This window comes from Tachypleus tridentatus, chromosome 13 (assembly GCF_004210375.1).
Source record: "Tachypleus tridentatus isolate NWPU-2018 chromosome 13, ASM421037v1, whole genome shotgun sequence".
In the NCBI taxonomy this organism is placed as follows: domain Eukaryota; kingdom Metazoa; phylum Arthropoda; class Merostomata; order Xiphosura; family Limulidae; genus Tachypleus; species Tachypleus tridentatus.
The window spans coordinates 195,328,701-195,347,349 of NC_134837.1; the positions used below are offsets into that span (position 1 = coordinate 195,328,701).

At 34.2% G+C, this 18,649-nt stretch overlaps 1 long non-coding RNA gene across 1 annotated transcript in view; it reads left to right on the plus strand.

Annotated features, from left to right (window-relative positions):
- LOC143236721 (uncharacterized) overlaps positions 1–13,766 on the plus strand; it is a 165,582-nt gene extending 151,816 nt beyond the window's left edge. Inside the window, exons 2-3 of the long non-coding RNA XR_013019727.1 lie at positions 10,822–10,973; positions 13,168–13,766. This is a non-coding gene — a long non-coding RNA (uncharacterized LOC143236721). The remainder of the gene's footprint in view (positions 1–10,821; positions 10,974–13,167) is intronic.
- Positions 13,767–18,649: the final 4,883 nt, after the last annotated feature.

Consider the following 18,649-nt stretch of genomic DNA (forward strand, 5'->3'; position numbering starts at 1 on the left):
ACATAAGAATAAGGTCACAACACTTCCATTAATCTCACCAAGATGTTTCCTGGATTGTGTAATGACTTAAGGTACATAAATCCTCTTGCCCACTTCTTCTGGGTCATATAAAGGGGTTCGGAATATTGTATAGTATCGAAACGCTTCCTCTAGACTTAAGTTTAAGCTTATGAGCAACGTAACATTCGGTCTGGAAGACGCAGGGTAAATTTTTGAGACTTATTTTAGGGAAAAAATAATGTCTTCAACGTCGGAAAATACGTTATGTCATAGAAGATTATCCGTGGGTTTAAGAGCATCTCAATAAATAACCTGGTTTAATTTTCTTTTCCTTCAATATTTAGACTAATTTTTAATTTTAAAGGTTCTCTGAATCTTTTAAACGTGGTTTAAGTTGAGTACATAAAATTCATACAAAATCTTAAAACTCCTTTTCATTTAAAAATTTATAATTAATTGTCTGTTTCTTTCAAATGTAGAAATAATTAATCTTTAACGTAACGATCAACGACCACGAACTGCTTGCCTCACAATAGAATATCTATCATATGAAATGGAGTTGTATTTCGTGAAACTATTTGAAATTTGCCTAATGTCTCTGTTTACAGAAAGTAGAACCAACTACGATATATAAAGTTATGGATTTGAAATATTCGTGAATCTCTTCCCTGCTGAGTTATCTTTATTTTTCATTAGCTTGAAGGAATCGTAAGACGCTATCCAAATTACTCGTACTTAACTACTTGCAACTAAAGCTGAGACTTTGAGGGCGTAATCACTTATTCCATTGTTCACCTTTAATTACAGTAGCAAAGCTGTTATTTGTCTAAACACGTTCCAAATTTGTTTATCATTAAGCGCAAAACAAAACAGCGAACTGTTTGTTTTAACTGTCTTCAGATATCGAAATCCGATTAATAGCTCACCAAACATACTCATCCTTTCAGCCGTGGGGGCGTTATAATGTTACGGGCAATCCCACTATTCATTGGTAAAAGAATAGCCCAAGAGTTGGCGGTGGTTGGTGATGATAAACTGCCTTTCCTCTAGTCTTACACTGCTAAATTAGGGACAGCCAACGCAGATAGCCCTCTTGTAGCTTTGCGCGAAATTCAAAACAAACTAAACCGATTTTTAGCATATAAGCTCTCGGACTTACCGCTGAACCACCTGGGAGTATGTACAAGGTTCCCAGCTATTTCTTTATTATTGTTAGATATGCATTATTAATACCATTATTAGTTTTACTTCGCGACCAATAAACTCATTTGCTGTCTAGAAATTGTTAGGGTATTTTTTTTCTTTCCGAAAAGTAGCACCAACAAGAAAACATACAGTGAAGTATATTGGCTTGAAGTTGTTCTGAACTTTGTTACTTTTCATATAAGCCCTTTTTGTTTTATGATGTTTATTTGACGTTATTTGATTGTTTAGCACAAACCTTAAAGCAACTCATTAAGAAGGTATTTGTTTTGAATAAAATATACTTGTATTTATATTTCGAGGTTATTACAAATCAGCATATTTATATGTTAATAGAAACTTGGTTGGAGTAAATTTAAAAGATAGTTTGTAACGTATGTACCAGAGGTAGTTTACGTTGGGTGATCTAGAAGCGGCGTTTTCTGGTAGAATAGTGATATGTTTACGAACTTATAACGTTAAGATCCGGGGCTCGATTCCTCGCGGTGGACACAGAAGGTAGCCAAATATGGCTTTGCTTGAGGGAAAAATAAATAGCCAAACAAATAACAACTAAGCGTGGCAGTGCATGTATTACTGCATGAAAACGTGCACGTGGTTGAAACATAAAAGAATCTTATTAGCTAGTGATATTGGAAACTTCTATTTGACTTGGAGAACGGGAAACCTAGAAAACAAAGGAGTTGCTTAATCAGTGCTTTCGAATGAAGTATTGACACAACTTTCTAACACAGAACACGCTTTATATACACAGCCAGATTCGGCACTTCATATTAATTAAATGGCTTGTCATTTTGTCAGCTTTGTTAGATTGATGGTTGTATTCTGATATTTGACACTTTAGACAAACATTAATTACAAGCCTCAATATTTCTACAACTTTGCTAGGCTAATAGTTGTATGCTACTATTTGACTGATTATAAATATGTTAATTACAAGTCTCAATATTTCTCCAATTTTGGTAGGCTGAGGTATGTATGCTGTTTTTTTAAAGTTTATAAATACATAAATTTCAAGCCTCAATATTTCTACAATTTTGCTAGGCTAATGTTGTATATTGCTATTTGAGAGTTAAAAATACATTAATTGTGAGGCTTAGTTGCCATATTTGCTAGGCTGATGACTGTATGATGGTATTTGACAGTTTATAAATACATTAATTGTGAGGCTTAGTACGTTGCCATCTTTGCTAGGCTGATGACTGTATGATGGTATTTGACAGTTTATAAATACATTAATTGTGAGGCTTAGTAAGTTGCCATATTTGCTAGGCTGATGACTGTATGATGGTATTTGACAGTTTATAAATACATTAATTGTGAGGCTTAGTACGTTGCCATCTTTGCTAGGCTGATGACTGTATGATGGTATTTGACAGTTTATAAATACATTAATTGTGAGGCTTAGTAAGTTGCCATCTTTGCTAGGCTGATGACTGTATGATGGTATTTGACAGTTTATAAATACGTTAATTATGATGCTCATATTTAGTATGCTTATCGCAAAAATAAATGTTCTGGTGTTATGTACATTTCTTGGTTAATTGTCTGAATATTTGGACGCACCTAATGCTACCGTCTATTTTAAATGTAATAAAATTTGTACATCTGAAACTTTGTCCTTCAGAATAGTATTAATTTTAGTTTATATTCAAACAGGTACGTGTAAATACGGGTAGTGCCACATATTTGGATAAAGCACATTTAGAAGTTGTCATAATAGCTTAAGATAGCATCGATATGCAACATTTATTTATTGATAAATTATTAAGTTGTTTTGTTTTTTCTGAGGAAACATGTTCCATATCCCTCCAGTATGGCTTCGATATTTACTTCCGATTTCCTCCAAAACTATTGGCTACACTTATAAACTTTTGTGTTCACCGAAGACTGTGTAATGAACTTGGAACTTTAATGAACTGCTGTAGAAATAAAGACATGGAAGTATACAAAAAAATATATTACGTATTCGAACATAGGTGAGATAGCTGTGAACGTATTGTGAAAAACACCAAATCTACACGTAATCCAGAAACAAAGTGGTGGGATTTTATACTGCATGTAGAAAGCATGCCTGATATCTGGTATTTTAAGCTGTATTAATGAATGGTTAAATTATTATTACATAATTATGTTGGGTCCGTTTTAGGTAATTTTTAAATTACAAAAATCGTATCTCACTTGTGACAAAATAATGGACATTAGAAATTCGTGTATTACATAAGTAGCTAGTTTGTTATTCAACAGCGATATTTCTCAAGAATAATCACAATGTAAGAAGGTAATAATAATCACATATTGACAGACCTTTTGTAGATACAGCAAACAATTTACATACTTAAAGCCTCAAGCACCCTGCTTCGGTTGGTCTTCAGCTACTTTACTAATGCGAAGAATTGGATTTTAATGAAAACAATAGATCGCTAATAAAGTCTAGAAGAGTACTAGAAAACCTGCTTTGTTTCTGCTGTTATTTGAATGTACCTTGTTATTTGTAAATAAAGCTGAAATGGTTTGATGGGAAAAAAAAAATCGAATCATTTTTATATTTTATATATCGAATACTTTTATATTCTAAACATTTTCTAATGACATTTTGAGCACTTAATTTCCAGGAGGTCCTTTCTAGCCCTTATTATTTATACATGTTTTATTTGTGCATTGCTGAGTTACTGCAGTTTAAATAATAAAAAAACAGAGATACTCGTTATGTAGATAGATAATACTGTAGCTTAATTTGCATTGTATAAGAAAACGTGCGACGCGCCATCTATTAACACATTGAAAATGTATAATGTACTTAGTGAATATTTAAGTGTACATGGTATCAAGGGGATTGCAAAATAAGTATTATGCAGATTCTTATGTGTATATTCTGATCTATGGGGATTAATGGTATATATATATATATATATATATATATATGTCGAGATTGATTACAACGGGGATCATAAATTAAATGTTTCACTGCTCAGTTTAAGTTAGAATATGAAATTTCTATGCAACCAATATTTTAAACAAAGTTAACGTCCTAGATGCGTTAGCAAAGTCTAAAGAGTGATTAATATTTTATTGATATGTGTAAGTTCACTTTATCGTATTTTTCAGACTATATAAACTGCGATATATTATTTTCTGCATCCAAACATATTTATCTACATATCAATAGACGTTATTTTATACACGTGGTGTTCCCAAATTAGAAACGAAGAGGTCATATTTACGTGAACCTAAAAGTAGTTTTTATTGCAAAAGTACATCAGAATTATTAATTAAATTATGCCATCTCAATTGATTAGACAATATTAAATACGGACTTGGTAAATAATGAGTTGTAAATGTATTTATTTCTGCCGCACTTTAATTGCTAATAACTGATGTCAATTGTGTTATATGTATGTCGACGTTTAATGTAAAGTTGGTTATAAGTTTGTTTATTGTTTTAGTGAAAAGCTACGAAATGGGCTATCTGCGCTTTGCCAACCGCAAGGAAACAACACAGCAATCTAAAGCTGATTGTTCATTATGGCTGGAAGTAAACTTGGTTCGTGTCGTTTTGCTACACATAATTTGAATATCTTCGAAGATTAAAATGAATGATAATTCATTCAGTGTTTTTCACTTGTTTAATTATATTTTTGTTCTTGGTTGGTTTGTAATTAAGCGCAAAGCTACACAATTGGCTTTGTTCTCCCCATCATGGGTATCGTAATCCGGTTTCTAGCGTTGTAAATCCCCAAACATACTTCTGTGCTAATAGAGGAACAAAGTTACGTAAAGGGCTATTTCTGCTCTGTCAACTACGAGTATTGAAACCAGGTTCCTAGTGTTTTGTTCGTTATTTTAGCCACCTATACTCACAAATTTTCGTTTTTATCTTGTGCAACGAGTTGAGTATTTTAATTCAACGTTAAACAATAAACATAAGGTTTTACAAACATTTTTTAAATCATTTCCTCCAGTGGAGTCAGCGGTACGTTTACGAATTGTTAATGCAAAAACCCGGGGCTCGATTTACCTAGTGACGACAGTTTACATTGCATGTTGTGTAGCTTTGCAATAAGAAAGCAACAGATATAAGTTATTAATAAATGTCATCCATTTTTATCTTAGACATTCTGTATCTCATGTTAGTGAAGTAGTTGGTAGATAGAATAGTAGAGGCACAGCATGGCCAAGTGGTTAAGGCGTTCGACTTGTAATCTGAACATCGCGGGTTCGAATCTCCGTCGCACTAAACATGCTCGCCCTTTCAGCCATGGGCGCGTTATAATTAATCCCACTATTCGTTGGTTAAAGAGTAGCCCAGGAGTTGGCGGTAGGTAGTAATGACGAGCTGCCTTCCCTTTAGCCCTACACTGCTAAATTAGGAACGGCTAGCGCAGATAGCTCTCGAGTAGCTTTGCGTGAATTCAAAACAAACCAAAAACAAACATATAATACTGAAATTTAATATAAATTAACACAAGTTGTTCATTGTTGAAGCTTTTCATGATCATAGAAGTGTTTCAGTGTACATTAGAATACATTTTTTAAAGACGAAATTCACTTTTCACATGAAAAGAAATAGGCTTAAAAATATGTGCAATGTACGCAATGCTAAATTAAAAGAACATAAATACCAAAACCAACTAGTATTTGTTCTTTAAAATCAAATTAGATCAATCAATCTTTCTCAAAATTAACTTTAATTTATATCGAAGGCATTGTTTACGTTTCCAGTGTTTTACACGTTTCAATAAGTAATCGTTTTTCTCCTACTTACAAATATTTTCATTTACTTCTAATCAATAATTGTTACTTTTAAAGAGTTTTAGAAATAATACATCTCATTCAACCATTGCTTCCATTCAAAACGGCCAACAAATTTTATAAGCACATTTAAACTGAAATACTTTTTACTAAGATCACTGAATGCAAAGCAAATTTAATATTGAAAACATTCGAGCTCCAAGACCTCGTTACAATAATGTAGATTAATAATAACTGTGGTATTAAACAACAAAGCCCCATCTCTCAAGAATAACTACTTCCTGTGGAATAACGACAGCACAATAGAATGAGATGTTCACTAGATAGCGCTGCTATCACTTATACCAATCGATATTAACGTGATAAATGCGGATCTGTCTATATTAATCAAGGTAGTGCAGAAGAATATACATATCTATCTATCAAACGTAAAAATTATATGTAATTTTGAAATGTTTATACTAGTAAAACTCGTGAGCCATGAACTGCCACTGAATGCCGTTAATTTGTACAATAATCATAATTCCCTGTAGAAATGTTTTTTCCACATCATTATAGTGTAATGTGGCTAAAACAAATATATACATGTAACAGGAAATCATTTTTTAATGTTTCCAGTCGATTAGAGTCAGAAAACGTATATTTGTTTAATAACATAGTATTATATAACTAGGCTTCTAACAGATTTGAACTGGAGAAAATACACGAATAACCTAAAAATAGCAATTGGAACTTCAGTAATTAAATTATTTAGATCAGACACTCCATCAATGGCTTTTCCTTTCTTAACCCTAAAATGGCAGCCATCATCAACTGATGTTGTTATTCTACAACATTTCCACTATCTTAAAGTTAAATTATCACAGCACCATACAATGGACTGTGGATCATAATGACAGATGAGTCGTACAATGAAAAAGCAAAAGATTTGCGTTTAGAGATTACTTTGTATAATAAATTTAGATGAAGGACTCGTATAAGTAAGAAACGCCATGTTAAAACAACTTTCGCGGAACTACTGCAGATTGGAAGCCGTGCTTTGACCCAGCTCAAAATGAAATCAAGGATAGGTGTTCCCTTCTATTTAAAGAGTTGTGATACTTAAAATATCAGACCTGGTGGTTGAGATTCCGGAGTAGCAATGTGAGCGGCGTGGATTCGATTTCCCATCACTGAACGAACATGTTCATCCTTTCAGCCGTAGAGACGTTATAATGAAGTGATTAATTATTCCACTATTCGTTGTTAGAAACGTAGCCCAAGAGTTGGCGGTGGATGGTACCGTTCCTCTAGTTTATAAATATTAACTTAAGAGTGGCTAGTGCAGATGACCCTGGAGTGGCTTCGCGCGAAATCCAAAATTAACCATTACAGTTTGGGCTTAAAAGAATAGTTCCGATCATTGTTGTTGTTTCATTAGGTATTATTAAAGAAAGTGCGGCCTGTAAAATATAATAATCCATGAATGTAGTTTTAAAAATATTCGTGAAACCATTTATATTGTGTTATCTATACACCATCCATAAATAATGAACTTTCACAGCGATTTCTATCAGCATGCTCTCTGTGGTTTTACTGTAGTGAAAGATATTTTTGTTTATTATGAGATACAGTGATTATTCAAAAATAGTATTATTTTCAAAACTATTTTTTTCTGATGAAGAAAACTTATAATCGAGCAGAAGAAACTGAACGTAGTTGTTTTTTACCGTTAGATGATCAAATTGTGTAAAAAATAATGGAAATTCAGAGGTTCTATTCGTTAAGCTATTTTCATCATTGAACATAATAAATAAAATTACCTTTTTTAGTCAAGATGTTTATTAGGCTTAAGATTTTTGGTAATGTGTAATATTAATGTTTGTAATTTAATTTCTTGCCGGTATCACTATCAGAAGTTATAAACTAACAATCAGCAAGAAAAAAACTCATTTATTATAATTAAACGGAAAAAGAATGAAGAGTGGAAATTGCAAACAAATTTAAAATGTTTTAGCACATTTCAAAGTGTGCTTATTTATAGTGTGAATGTAACTAGCACATGTTTTTTTAAGTAATTTATGAATTCCTTTTTTCTCTTAATTAAACCTTTTTAATGGGAAAGATAATGTACGATAGAAGAGTAGTTGGACATGTTTTTGAAACAACTTAATCACAAAATAATAAAATAACCTTTTTTTATTAAAAAGGCCTAAAACTAGTAATTATTTGCCTACAACAAAACTTTCTTCGTGCTCTCTATGTGCAGTGATCACGTGTGCTATTTTCTTTCTAGCACGAAAAATCAAACTGAAAACAGTTTCTAGTAAATGTAGTTTACATGAATTGTGCAAAACTTAAAATAATTAATAATTAAATATCTTTAATAGGATATCAGGGATATGTTCCGAAACGCTGAATTCCACTAGTCCTACTCCGATTTAACTTTTCAATGGATTTTCACAGATAGTACAAGTTTTTGAAGTAAATAGAGCGAGAGATTTATAGCATAAGTTACTTGGCGATACATTATTATAAATAGCATCATACTGGCTCATGACAGCGTGAAATCAAAAAGTAAAGCATTCACTTGTTTCGACTAATATAATGAAAATCATTTACTTACCAATTCATGAAGATATGCACTGACATTTGAAGCGTTGTCTCTAACTTACATCAGGTTGATGAACCTTTCTACGTTATTTAAAATGTATCATTGCTGAAAACCATTTCACATAAGTGTAGATTTTGTATTACATCGCGCAATAAAATAGATTTAATTTTTTGAATATTCGAGTTTTCCGTTTGATTTATCATTTATCATTGCTACGACATATGCCAAAAGTTAGTAATTCAACAAGGTTTAGCAAGGTGCCGTTAAATATGTGTCCTTTTGTTCTATTAGCTAAGATTTAAGAAACGTCAGTTTCAGTTAGGCATGGTTATAAATAATGAACTTGCAATAGTGAAATAACATTTAATATTGATATCTTTAAAGGAACTAACGGTTGTACTTTTTTATACACTATTAATCCAACTCTTGCTTTGTTGGGTCAGGAACTACCTGGTTATTTGGATGCTATCGAAATTCAATATACACTTTCTATGCTTTTATCGAGAAGCTTAGCGCAGATTTACATAATTTTGAAGAAATAGACCAGTGCAACTAGCAGGTTGAAATGACTAGCACGTTCAGTCGAGTTTTATAATCTTTGTAATCCTACGAAAGATCAAGTCACATGTTTTAGATAATATACATTAAAACTATATACATATGCTTTTGTAGCTGTGGAATAAAGCAATATTGTTAAAAGTTTTCATTAAATGCTAAGTAAAACTCATCTAGAGTAATAACAAATAAATTCTTCTAGCTTTCAACATCCAACAGAAATTTATGTAATCTACAGTTTTCTTATCCATACATACATTTCTTTTGTTTCTGAGGGTCTCTCCTATTCCTCTGGGAATGTTTAGCTGGCAGGAACTCCTCACCATAAATGCTGTTTTTCCTTGGATACAATTTATTTGGGACTTAACATGGTTTAACTTTATCATTACTAACGTATGTTGAAACTTTCAATTTTAGTTTTTTAAAAAATAATCCTCTAATAATATTTTTACAGAAGTTGGTTTTGATTGTGCTCGATCCCCCTGTGGGTCAACGATGCGCTTACGAACTCTTAACTTTTGAAACGGGAGTTCGATTCCCCGCAGTGGACAAAGCGCAGATAGACCCTTGCGTATCTTTTTCAAACCTTATTAAACCTTTAATTCTATAAGTAATTATTTTTAGTTGACAAAATATTCTCTATTATTTCTTTGTTTTTGTCGCCAAGCAACGAACTCGCTATATGTACTATGTTTACTGTAGGAGTATCGAATCCCGAATTTAAGATAAATGTACAGGTGATCCACTGGGGTTAGAGTTCCGACAGAATTTAGATAATGAATACTACCAAAATAGGAAAAAATCGGTAGTTTAAAAATAGTGATTTAACAATATTTCCAATAAATTCTAATTACAATGATCCCAGTATAGACATTCTAATTACAATGATCCCAGTATAGACATTCTAATTACAATGATCCCAGTATAGACATTCTAATTACAATGATCCCAGTATAGACGTCTTCATTTACGAATTTTAAACTCCTTGAATGATCGCTTTGGCGACGAGCCTGTTACAGGCATGCTTACTAAAAGCAGCTAGCTGTAGTAGTAGTAGTTTAGTGCGTACGTTAAGACCTCAGTAGCACAAGTATAGTAAATGTGAATTAGCTCTATAAATAAACAAATGGGGTAAAGGAAATTCGTTTTTTGTTATTGAACACATTGTGAGAGAAAATAAATAATCTTATTATTGTGCAAGCTTCAAATATATGAACAATGGTAATTAGACGAAAACACTTTCCCAACCGACTGATAGAGACATTTCTTTTCAACCTGTTTTGTGTTTATTGTAAACAAAAATTGACAAATTTATCTATAACTTTCAGTATAAATATCCTCATTCGCACAAACAAAGTTAGTGTTTCAGTTTCAACACACATATTAATGTATTAGGAAAGAACTGGATGTTAATAACTTTAACTATGGCGTAATTCGTATTGGCAATACGACTACATCAATGATGAAAATTGTTTTAACTCGTGACTTAAAGGAATAACAATTATTTATTTTTCACCAGGTGTTTTTAAAGTGTTTGTGAGATCCACTTTAGAGTTCAATAATCGAGGGATTTTTTTGTTGATTTGTTAAATATGGGTCAAGTATGACGTCGTTGTTTGTAGATCGATGGCTCCTGTTGCGAATGATAGTGCTCTGCATTATGGAGCCGTGGATGCATAAAAAATGTGACAGTTAAATTCCAGTTTTCCTTCAAACAGGATTACCCCAAGGCGAGACACGTATATCCTGTTGAGTAGCTGCTTTCTATCTCTGATCTGTCAGCTCAAAACTAGGGACTGCCAACTCATACAGTCCTTGTGTGGTATTGCACGAATAAGGAACACGTGCTGAATTCGTTGGAATCCGCCAAGTGAGAATTTCTCTTTTTTTTTAATCTTTAATAAATAAAACATTTAACAGAACATCGATTGATAATTGTAGGGCCTGGTGGTTAAGGCGCTTGACTCGCGATATGTGGATGATGGGTTCGAATCCTCGTCCCACCAAACATTCTCACCATTTCAGCCGTGGGGACGTTATAGTGTGATAGTCAGCCATACTATTTGTTAGTGAAAGAGTAGCCTAAGAACTGACGCATTACTAGAGATGCCAACCATTACGATTTGAGCGTAATAATTACGATTTTGGTGTATACATTACGACTGTATACAGACAAATATTACGACTTGTTGCAACTCCCAAATTATTATATATTATATAGGCCTATACAATAAAGTGATAAGTTGTTACCCCAGGGCTTGAAAGACATACTCCAAATGGCTACTTGCGATAATCATGTTTGTGCTTGAAATAATAAAAAATATTTGTATCTCCGACGTCTACCAATAGTTTGAGTGCGGTGCTTCTCCATACTTGGTACGTGGGGGAATCCATAGTTACGTCATCAGTGCTTGTCAGCCAATCAGCGCTCGCTTAGATGGGTATTTCTCGTTTTCTAAGCGGCATAGAAACACCAATGTGATCGTTCACAAGTTGGAACAAAGAGGCCTCGTTCCCCAGATTGTCTTGTTTCTGGCAAATCTAAAAGGACTAAAACTGTGAATCAAAAATTTAGGAAAGAGTATAGTGCAAAACATCCGGTCATTGCATCAAAAGTCAGTGACAGTCATGCGTTTTGTACAGTTTGTCACATCGATTTTTCTGTGGCGCATGACGGGATAAAAGATTGTTCCAGACATACAAAATCGGCATCTCACCAACAAAAGGCTGAGGCGAAGACAAAAACGATGCAGATAACGGCATTTATGAGTAAGAATTCAGAATATGAAACCATAAATGCAGAAGTGACGTTTACGCAATTTGTCATTGCTCATAATTTACCCCTATCTGTAGCCGATCATGTTCCCAGACTCTAATATAGCGAAAAAATATGGCTTTGCTAGAACCAAAACTACAGTCATTGTACAAATGTTGGGTTGTGAAGATGACAGAATGATTTCAAGCATACTTACTAACAATGTTTACAGTTTAGCCACAGATGGATCCACAGACATGGATGACTCAAAACTGTATCCAATGATTGTACGATATCTGTACGGGCTCCGTCTGCAATCATTACGCTCAGTCATTTGAAATAGTTGGCATCTCGACATTACTAGTGGAGACTATCTGACGTCCCTCTAGTCTGCCACTGCTAAATTAGGGATGGCTAGCATAAATAGTGTAGCTTTACGTGAGATTTAATACAAATCCACCAATAAAAAAAAGTATCAGTATTGTTTTACAAAATTTCATGCAGTATAAACGAAAATCACAAACTACAAGTTCGTAGTTTTCTAATTTCTGAAAAACCATGTTGGCCAGATTAACTTCTACCTTAATAAAACAGATATGATTTGTTTGTTTGTTTTTGAGTTTCACGCAAAGCTACACCAGGGCTATCTGCGCTAGCCGTCCCTAATTTAGCAGTAACAGACCAGAGGGACGTCAGATAGTCATCACCACTCACAATCAACATTTAGGTTACTTTTTACTAAAGAATAATGGGATTGACCGTCATATTAGAATGCCTCTAAGGCAAAAGGAAGAGAAAGTTGGATAATATAGGGATTCGAACCCTCAATCATCAGACTGCGATTGGAGATCCTTAACAACCTGGCCATGCCCTAAAGAATGTATTATAAAATAGTTATAATAATAACAATCTGAATTCATGTTAGACGTTTTGTCCAAATATAATTGTTCATTTATGATAATTGGCTGGTTATGCCATTTCTTTTTCTAGTAATAAGTATGACAAATATTAAAAAAACAATTTCATACAAGTAATAACATGTTATCTCTATGAAATTTCTAACGTAGGATGTGTGTATGTGCTAAAAACTAAACAGTGCACTCGGTTTAAGTTGAACGTATACGTATATATTTATTTGTACGCACTACGTGCAATATGCGTATTATAATGACATATTACACTTTACTTAGCAATGAAAAACAGTTTGTACTTGAGCACTTCGTAATGTGTTTGAAGTAACTTAGCTCCATATATGGAAGATTAAATTCGCCATGAAATATTATGTAATTATCATTTCTTTATTTTGTAGTACTTTCTGTTTTCCGAAGGATGACGTATGTTGGCGATGGCTCAGCTGTAAATCTCAAGGGCTTATAATTCCAAAATTAGGGTTTTGATACTTGTGGTGAGCTGAGCACAGATAGCTCATTTTTTAGTTCTGCGCTTAACAGGAAATAACCAAACAAAGTCGACAGTAATATTTAATGATGTCTTTTCCAGCGTACAAAATTACGATTTCTTACACCATTAGTGTGACTATGAGAAACTGATATATAAGGTATGATCCAAGACACCAAACTAAATCAGCATACCACAGAATGGTTAATAGTATAAGCCTAAAATGGTGCACGTCAACTTTGGATTAAACTTTGCACAAACATGGTGAGAGATATGATGCATTGCTAAGGACATATTACGTTTGTGCCAAACCATAACTCCCAAGATAACAACCATTCAAGTATTTAGACACATATTGTTTGTAGAATATCTTCTGTATTAATTATATCCGAGCTAGTTATTGAAAGAAGTCAATTATGTATGTATATATCGCTTATATAGTGACAGATATGTATAATGTTATATTTCATTATGACAGATCGTGTAATAAAATAAGCTAACAGTATTGTATTTATTTTACACGTTTATTTATTGATACATGTTTTGAAACCCATTGCAAGATGCCCATTTTAAAACCAGCTTTAGCTTATTGTGATATCTCTACTGCTCGAATCTGTTTTCAGTATTGTACAATTCCTTAGCACAAGACCAATATTAATCAGCTGGTTGCGTTAAATGCAAATACTTCTGTGGTGTTGGAACTTGCAGCTGTGAGTTGTGGTAACGTTTTAAACTTATGTTACATCTAACAGATACAAACGTGAGCACAATCTCTCTCTGTATTTCCGTCTCAGAGGCACTGTCAATATCAACCACTATAATGAGAAAAAAAGGAATGGGAAGGCACATAAAAGGTGGTACAACACACGTTAACTATTGGACAGGAGGAAAACGGGTGACTTAGGTAGGTGCTGGATCATACAAGATTCATAAGGAATAGAATGTGATTAGAGTTAGATCTTCAGCATTGTCACGCTTGTGATTAAACAAGACGCAACTGACATTGTATAAGAGATGTCTGTGAGCTGATAACTACAGACAGTTAAATCACGAAGGAAGATCTGAGAAAGTCAGGCAGTAGCGCAACAACCAGTAATCAATATCCAAAGATTTAGTTTCCCAGAACTAATCGAGAGGTGTGAGTGACAAATTAAATAATCAGATACAATGTTGAAACGAACAATCCTTAATTACCTTGAATACTAAAATATGTGAATTAAAAATGAAATTTTAAATTAATGATTCATAAAATGAAAACTTTAAATGTAAACTTTAGAAATCATATACTAATTAGCTGTCTTTCAGAAAACATCTTCATTGATGGGTGACAAAGAAAACCTTGGACAGAGTCGAGACCTTTTTCTTTACTTCATAAACTGAAATAACTACGGAATACACCACTCCAAAAGCAGAAATCATGGAGTGTAACAATTCTATTCCAATAAAAGTCCCAAGGAGAGTTGGGACATCCAACTCGTGGATATTTTGGGCATATCGACGAGAAACTTCAAGATTCACGAGAAACAAAAGAGAAACATGAAACACTGAGAAACGTAGATCGATAGATAGTGAATATCTATCCAAAACGTTAAAGAGGTGGGATTCTGTGATCAACTAATCTCATGTGCAGAGCACGTTCCGAGACTAGTAGCTTTCTTTGACCCAACAGCCAAGTTGCAGACATCTGGTCCCTGTTTCAATTGCACAGAGAAAGTTGTAATGTATATGATCAGTGAACTCCTTTTGGGTGTAAATACCGTTGTAAACTGCACCATTCCAAAGCTCTTCAAACACTAAGCCTTTCCATTCACGTGCATGAAGCAGGAGACAATGCAACTTCTATCTCTAATATGGACGCCATATTTGTTGTCTTGACGTCGCCACATTTTTTTTTCTGCATTCAATGTCTTAGGAGCCCAAATCTTTACGAAATAGAAAGCTACAAGTTTCCATTAAAAATACAAAATTATAGTTTGAATCCTGCACCAAAAAAAAACATTTCAAATTAAATCATTTATTGTTTCTGTTCCTTTCCGATGTCTTAATGGTAAATCTAAGGGCTTGCAAGGCTTAGAATTGGGCATCGATGCACGAGGTTGGCATGGCACGTGCAGGTTAACAACAAACAAACAAACAAATAAAACCCTTTTTGTGTTTCTGCTGTATCAAAGCACAACCCTCCATGTTATATGTGTAACATGAGATTTTGTTGTTGCTTGTGACAGATAATGTGTTCAGTACTGGAATACATACAACCGATTAAACCACAATTCCATCTTACAGTATTGCTTATATAATAGTACTGCATGGTGGTAACGCAATTTCTATCGTTTCTTAAGCAAACCTAATACAGTTGAAACACAGTTGCCATCATTAAGACTTTTTCTACGAAGAACAAATAGTGCAGTGAAGATCTTTTAACAGCTAACTTTAAATGTGTCTTCAGAATTACACGAATGATTCACCTTACAATGACATGGAATTATGTCCCTGAAACCTAATCTATATTGATGCTAAATGTAATGCCTTATCAATAGTGTTCCGACACCTTTGGTCTATATTGCTCCTAAATGTGATGCCTTACCAATAGTATTCCGACACTGTTGGTCTATATTGCTGCTAAATGTAATGCCTTACCAATAGTATCCCGACACTGTTGGTCTATATTGCTGCTAACGGTGATGCCTTACCAATAGTATTCCAACACTGTTGGTCTATATTGCTGCTAAATGTAATGCCTTATCAATAGTATTCCAACACTGTTGGTCTATATTGCTGCTGAGTGTAATGCCTTACCAATAGTATTCCGACACTATTGGTCTATATTGCTGCTAAATGTAATGCCTTATCAATAGTATTCCAACACTGTTGGTCTATATTGCTGCTAAATGTAATAACTTACCAATAGTTTCCGACACTGTTGGTCTATATTGCTGTTAAATGTGATGCCTTACTAATAATATTCCGACACTGTTGGTCTATATTGTTGCTAAATGTGATGCCTTACCAATAGTATTCCGACACTGTTGGACATAACCAGCGAGTTATGTAATGGAATTCAGTCAACATAAATTTAGTGAAGTGTTGTAGTTGAATAAACGATTAGGAGTTAGGTGTCTAAGGTATGACTAAATGTCGAGAAATAGATAGAACTGTAGGCTGCTGAGAGGTTGATACATTTATAAGTAATGCTTATAAATTCAGCCATGAGTATAGGTATTTGGTCGTAATTTCATTTTTCTTATTCACTTTAGAGTACTGTTGCAGCATAGTAGGCATAACTTTAGTAGGATTACAAAAAAATCTAGGAAACTAAATAGTTAGCTCTTTTTTAATCATTTTATTCTTAGTGTAGCTAATAAGTGGTACGTGACACAGTTAATGAGGTCTATACAGTTCGGGCCTGTCATGTTTGTGCTTTTTGTTTCCCGCAAAGCTACACGAGGGCTATCTTCTCTAGCTGTCCATAACTTTGCAGTTTAAGATTAGAAGGGAAGGCAGGTAGTCATCATCACCCCCCGCCAATTCTTGGACTATTTCACCAACGAATAGCGGGATTGACCCTCACATTATAATGCTCCCACAGCTGAAAGGACGAGAATGTTTGATGGGACGGGAATTCGAATCTGTGACCCTTAGATTGCGAGTCGAGCGCCCTAACCACCTGGTCATGCAGGACATGGCCTGCCATGATCTGGTAGTTAGTGCTTGCGGGATCTAAACTAATTGCCATTTCAGCGATCGGGTCGTGAAAATATTGTTAAAGAGTAACCCAACAGTATTGGTGGTGTCGACTTTACTCTAGTCTATCACTTGAACATAGGGACGGCAAATAGCACTCGAATAATTTTGCCCAAAATTAAATCAAGAAACAAACTCTGCAGTGTTCTTACCTTCGAAGGTTGGTAAACTGAAATCCTCAGAGTTGCGAACGTTATACTATTTCCATTTATGCCCAACTTCTTCCATCGTCTGTAAAGTTATCATCACTCATAGTTTGCAGCTATATATTGTGAATTGGTTTTTGGAAAAATAAGGTTCAGTCCATTGAGTCTAGAGGTTGTGGCTCTGTGCGTATCTTATAGTACGTGCGTGAACAATTCAATCATGATTGTGTCGTGACAATTATGAATGGTTGCAGTGTGAAGCCTGTTATGTACATTGAAATGTATGCATATCTTAATAGGTTAATACGGAAGGTTGGGCTACGGTCTTCCACTTAATACCAATTGACCGCACATTATTAACCAACCGTAGAAATACTGGTTAAAGGCGAACCGAAACCTGTTGTTATTCATGTTATACTAAACTAAGGTTTACTAGAAGTAAAATACAAAACGTATTTAATTGAACCTATATGTGTGTTTGATCCTTGCTGTGTGTAATAAGTGAACTACCAAAAGTAACTACTTGTCTTATTTCTTTCAAACTCCAAGCTAGTTCATATGTCATTTACCTATCTGTATAAAATCAATTTAAATCTTAGATTTTTTTCCAGACCTTTCTTGCCCCAATTGTGACCTCGTACTCTGTGTATCGAACTGAGACTCGGGTTCGAGACACAGTACTATTAAATACTTTACAGATTTCACTGTGCATGTGTTATAAGTGTGAAAGTCATTTCTCCTATTACGTTAAGAGTGTTGGCGGTGTATGCTGTCACTGGTTGCCTTCGCTGTAGGCGAATGGTTATAAAAATTAAGGACAGCTGCGCCATAAAGATTTCTAGCCTGGCTGTTCATTTCATTGTGAATATAAGATTATGTTCAGGTGAACAAACAAACACGTTCTTATTTTCATAAAACGAAATCAGAATCGGCCCGGCATGCCTGGCGGTTAGGGCAATCGATTGCAACCTGCGGGTAATGGGCTTGTAATCGATTACCGGACATACTCTCTCTTTGAGCCGTTGGTGGTCAATCCAAGTATTCCTTTTAAAAGAGCCGGGTTGGCAGTGGGTGGAGTTTACAAGGTGCTTTCCCTCTAAACTATCATTTCAGAATTAACCGTCCCTAATTGTGATTTCTCTTGAGTGGTTTTTCCCAAAATTAAAAACAAGCAAATCCACATAACTGTGTTCATCTGTGTTATTCGACGCCGTTAGACCTGCGCGAATAAACATCCAAACCGAAAACACAAGACTTTTGAAATGTCACAAATGGAGAAGTGAAATTCTATTTTCAAAATATATCGCCATTCAGATGTTTACAAAGTGAATCATCTCCATGTACGTCATAATTCTGTGCTACGGATATAAAACAAGTAAGAAAGTAATTTAATTTTTGTTTTAAATATTAAAATTCTAGAAAGCTGTTTGTATTTATTTGTATCGTGTCTTGTTTCAGATATTCGCTCAAAGTCACACAAGTGTTATCAGAATTAGTCGTACTTAG